The 4,893-nt window shown below is 41.6% G+C and overlaps 1 protein-coding gene across 2 annotated transcripts in view; it reads left to right on the top strand.

Moving 5' to 3' along the window:
• GPR63 (G protein-coupled receptor 63) overlaps window positions 1-4,893 on the top strand; it is a 38,990-nt gene that overhangs the window by 1,264 nt on the left and 32,833 nt on the right. The window lies entirely within an intron of this gene.

The following is a 4,893-nucleotide window of genomic DNA, read 5'->3' as shown; positions in this document are numbered from 1 at the left end:
ATGGATAATACCTCGCGATAGGGCATGAGGTATAGAGGAGGCTGCACTAAAATACGGGCACTCATAAATGAGGAATTCTGTCTTTCATTCTTGGAGCATCTTGCATTTTTCTTGCAAGCACATGCCACACAGTCTATCCATTGATTATTTTTGTCTTTGATCTGAGCCTTTCTACTAGATGCTTCAGTTACGTAAGGCAGGAAGCATCACCCAAACAAACCCAAGCACTCGCTGCCGTCCAGTCAGTGCTGACTCGTAGCGACCCCTGGGGGTTCCTAGCTGTTCCAGTCTTTCTCACTCGGGGCTGCTGGTGGTTTCGAGCTGCTGACCATGCCGATTGCAGCCCACCGCGAAGCTACTGCAGCACCAGGGCGCTGCTCTTCATTTTACATAGTGTTTTATCAGAAGCTGGCTGATGGTAGTTGCTTAATAACTAGCTGTTAAAGAAGAGGAGGAAGGGCTTGAATTTAAAGAAGAGTATAAATCAAGTCCAAAAGTTAGGTCAAAATCAGATTTATAAAGTGCACAGGAATACCAATGTGAGAAACCAAGCATTAGGGCAAAATATGCAAGATCCCTTCAGCTGGTAAATGATCATTCTGGCCTGAGATTTTTTTCTTTATGTGGTGGCCATTTGGAATGTCCAAACCGTCTTCATCCATTTTGAGTCCTCAATATTTTAAGTGTGACCTTTAAATTTTTCATAGTTTTCCCAAGTGAACCAGGAGTATTTTGATCATGGCAGTGATTCAAGGTCAAAGCATATTTGCCATTATTTCCAAGGATGAGTCAGCACTGCTCTCCTGCAATGCTATTTCACGATGGTGCACAGAGGACAGAATGCACTGTAATGTAGTTCTGGTTCTCATCCGCTATTTTTTAACTTTCCACTCTAGAAAAAATTCAGGAAATCCATATTTCACCCCATGCTTGTTACTGGAATTTGCTATGGTAATGACTTAGGTTCATTACAGTGGGGCCAAGGATTTGGACATCTCTGACTTTCTTTAAAAATAGCTGAATGCATGGTTGACTGCTGTATGTGCATATAGTCATTGAGTTTGTGATAGTACAAATTCTCATCGTCCCATATTCCAGGGAGTTCTTACACCACGAGAGACGACATCTCAGGCGGTGGCAGTGAGGTGGGTTGATGGGATAAGGAATATGGAAGAATTTTCTCTCATGCAATGGCTAACCGAAAGATTGACACTTCGACTCTACTCTACAGCCTCAGGAGAGAAAGACCTGGGGGTGGACCTCCCCCAGCAGCGAGGAGAGCTAGTAAGAAACACTCCGGAGCGATTTCACTCTGTCACATTGGATGTGGGTATTGTGTGTTAACTGCAAGGTCAACAGTGCCACTCAAGGACTCCGATCAGAGAAACTAATAGCAGAGATTTGGGGCCCTTTTAACAGTAGTAGGGACAAAACCACATTTAAATTTTATGCATTTGGGGATAATAAAACTTGATTTTACTCAAAAGTCAGTATGCCCCTTACTGCTGAGAGTATCTCAACAGTGACTTAAAGGAAGAGGTCGATTTGAGTAGGCACTCCCGCTACAACTTTGCAAACTTTTAAATACGGTCTTACTTACACCCATGGATAATGGAACTGGAAAATGTTTAATTTTGCTTCCTTAACTGTTGTCCTAAGTAGCCCAGGAGGTGCAATGGGTTAGTGATTTGCTGCTAATCGGAAGGTTGGTGGTTTGATCCCACCCCATGGCTTCCGGGAGCAAAATCTGGTTATCTGCTTCCATCCATACTAGAGCCTAGAAAACTATGGGTCCACTCTGCGCTCTCACATGGGGTCAGTTTGAATCAGAAGCGACAACAGCAATCTCTTGTCCAAAGAATGGGATTAAAACTACTGAGATATTTTCTCAAAAATAATGTTCTTTTATTGAAGGTAAGAGAATGCTGCACTAAAATAAGATTAGAAAAATACAAAAAAAGAAGAAGAAGAAGAAGAAAGAAAGAGGTGTCTCTTACCCTGCTGATGATCAGAAACATCTGTGAACATGTTTTGGTTTCCTTCCTTCCTTTACTTTGAACTTCTTAAAGTGAAGCCCACTCTGTGTATGCAGCCTTGGAGCCATAACACTCAAAAAACGGTTGTGATGCTGTGCGACATGCTTTAGTCATGTCATTAATCTTTTCCCTTACTTTGAACATTTAAATTGATTTTAATTCCTTGCTGCCATGAACTTGAACATTTTCTATAATCTTACTGAAGTATATTTTATATACTTTTATATTCTATATACTAGAAAAATATACCCATCTCAAGTATATAGTTCAACTATTAAAGCTTTTTTTCACTGAGCTATGCAACCACAAATCGGCCAGAGAGCACCGTCATTCATTCAACGAAATCCCTCATGCCCACTCACCTCCTTGAATCCTCATGCCTGCCCTAGCTCTCTCACTGCCACTGAGTGGATCCCAAGTCATAGAGACCCTTGAGGACAGTGTAAAACCGACCCTGTGGGTTTCCAAAATTGTCATTCTTTACAGGAGTAGAAAGCCTCAGCTTTCTCCTTTGCAGTGGCTGGTGGCTCCAAACTGCTGACGTTGTAGTTAGCAGCCCAATCACTCGTTTCCTCCTGGCCTTTATAAACTGGTTGTTTCCCATGGTTCTGCATTGCCGACTTGCACCTGTCTTTCGGTGCACATGTGTGAGTATATACCCACCCAGATGTAGGCTTAGTGGGCTGCCGAGTAGGCGTATCTCTTATTCATAGAAAGGTGCAAATTTCCATTCCCATTTGTTCCACATTTTCATCAAGACTTGGCAATTCTTTTTAAAATTTTAGCCATTCTGTTGGTTTTGTTTCTCATTTAGGTTTTATTTGCATTTCCCTATGAGTTTGGTGAGTAATGAGATCTTCCCCTGTGAAAATCTTTTGTTCACCTTTCAATTGAGTTGTCTTTTTCTTAGACCTTTATTGGCATTAAAATATATGCATGCATGTATGTACATGATGTGGACTCTTGGTTATATGATTGGAACACCTATCGTCAGCTGTTTATGCGTGCCGTTCCATTCTCTTATCAATCTTTCCTTTATAGCTAGTACTTTCAGTGTCCTGTCTGTAACTCAAAAATAATTTGAACTGGAAGCTTATTTAAGATTAAGGACTTTAACCACACACCCCTCCAGGGGGAAGAACAACAGAAACCATGGGGAAGGGAGACAGCAGTCGGTGTGAGATATGAAAATAATAATTTATAATCTATCAAGTGTGGCCACAAGAGTGAGGAGGAGGGGAGGGAAGGAAAAGAAGAGATGATACCAAGGGCTCAATAGAAAGTAAATGGCAAAAAACCCAAAAAACAATGGCAACATATATACAACTATGCCTGATGCAATTGATGTATGGATTATAATAAGAGTTGTAAGAGCCCCAATAAAATATGTTTTAATAAGGAGAAAAAAAAAGATCAAGGACTTTAAGCTTGAGCTGATTGGAAGCTGGCCTTTGGTTCTTCTGTGAATTCCCCTGTTTCTTCTGCAGCCACATTCCTGCTGTGAAGTCCTTCAGAAGTTGAGCTAGCACCTTGCCCTCCTGCTTCCCCTCCTCTGGTGTCCAGTCCTTTTGAGACTGCTGGGGGTTCTGCGCCACTTCGCAGCTTCCCGGGTGCCTGTTTTACTCAATGTTAAAGCGTCTCAGCTGCCTGTAGGCCGCTCAGCTGCCACTTTCCAGGCTCTCAGCCTCTCGGCTGCCTTAAGGCAACCTCTGAGCTGCTATTTTGGAATTGGCACCTGTCTCCAGGGGAAAAGCATAACCAGATGTTGAGTTCACCTTCCCATAATTTCATTGTCTCTGAGATCTTGGCTGCTCCGGAGCTCCCTGCCTTGGTAGCTTTTATGTGTCTTCCGAAACATTAAAAAAAAAAAAAAAAAAAATCCAGATTTCCTGGTTCTTGAAGGGAGGCTTTGTCTGCCAAAAGGAGCCAGCAGAGGATGTCCCTAGTAAAAATTCTAAATTTGTTGATATAACTGGATGCATTTCCATCAGTGGAGTATCAGTTTGCTAGGGGTATTTTCATCTTTGAAAATTTGATATGCCAAAAAAAAAGAGGAAAATTTGGTATGCCAAAATTAACATTGTGTTATCATTTTTACTCTACTCAGAATGAGCACTTGTTTCAAGGATGATGGATCTTTTACATCTTCCATGATTTCTCTGTTAATATCTGTCACTTTAAATTGATGTGGAAGAACTATGTAACGCTGTACTAAGTAAGAATTTTGCATCCAAAGATAAAGGGTTCTTCCCTTAGTGGATTAAATAATTGGTCTTCCCAATTGGTCCAAGTGATGTTGTCAGACTTTTTGAAGGCACAGACTGTGTTGGCTTTGCTTTGTTTATTCTTGGTACTTGGTGCTGACACAGTCCAAATGACACCATAAAAGGTACCATAAGAATAAGAGTAGGAGGTTCTTGAAGACTATTTCTTTTTGAGGGTTATGTCATGCTGTGTTCGATGATTAATTGTGGTGAAAAGTTCGTTAACGGCTTTTGAAAACCCCATGGAGTCCAGTTCTACTCTGCCACACATGGGGTCGCCGTGGGTTGGAACGGACTCAATGACAACTGAGAGGCCTCTTTTCATTTAGCATCTTATAAATGCTGAATGGTGGCCTTACCAGTTGTATTTTGCAGGAATTGAGAGCAAGGTTGATTTGACAGTTCTAAAGCATGCACCAACCTGTGTTTCAAATGTAAAGCGTTCTCAGTGTTTGTATGTTGTGAAATCCTACAGACCAAGGTGAGCATCATGTTGGGAAGGTAATCGCTGAAGACAAAATGGGTGCATAAGCAAGTGTGGCGAAGAAAGCTGATGGTGCCCGGCTATCAAAAGATATAGCATCTGGGGTCTT

Source organism: Echinops telfairi, unplaced genomic scaffold (genome assembly GCF_000313985.2).
Source record: "Echinops telfairi isolate 266 unplaced genomic scaffold, ASM31398v2 ScPeMD7_3533;HRSCAF=4204_0, whole genome shotgun sequence".
NCBI lineage: Eukaryota > Metazoa > Chordata > Mammalia > Afrosoricida > Tenrecidae > Echinops > Echinops telfairi.
This window is presented reverse-complemented; position numbering and strand designations above follow the sequence as displayed.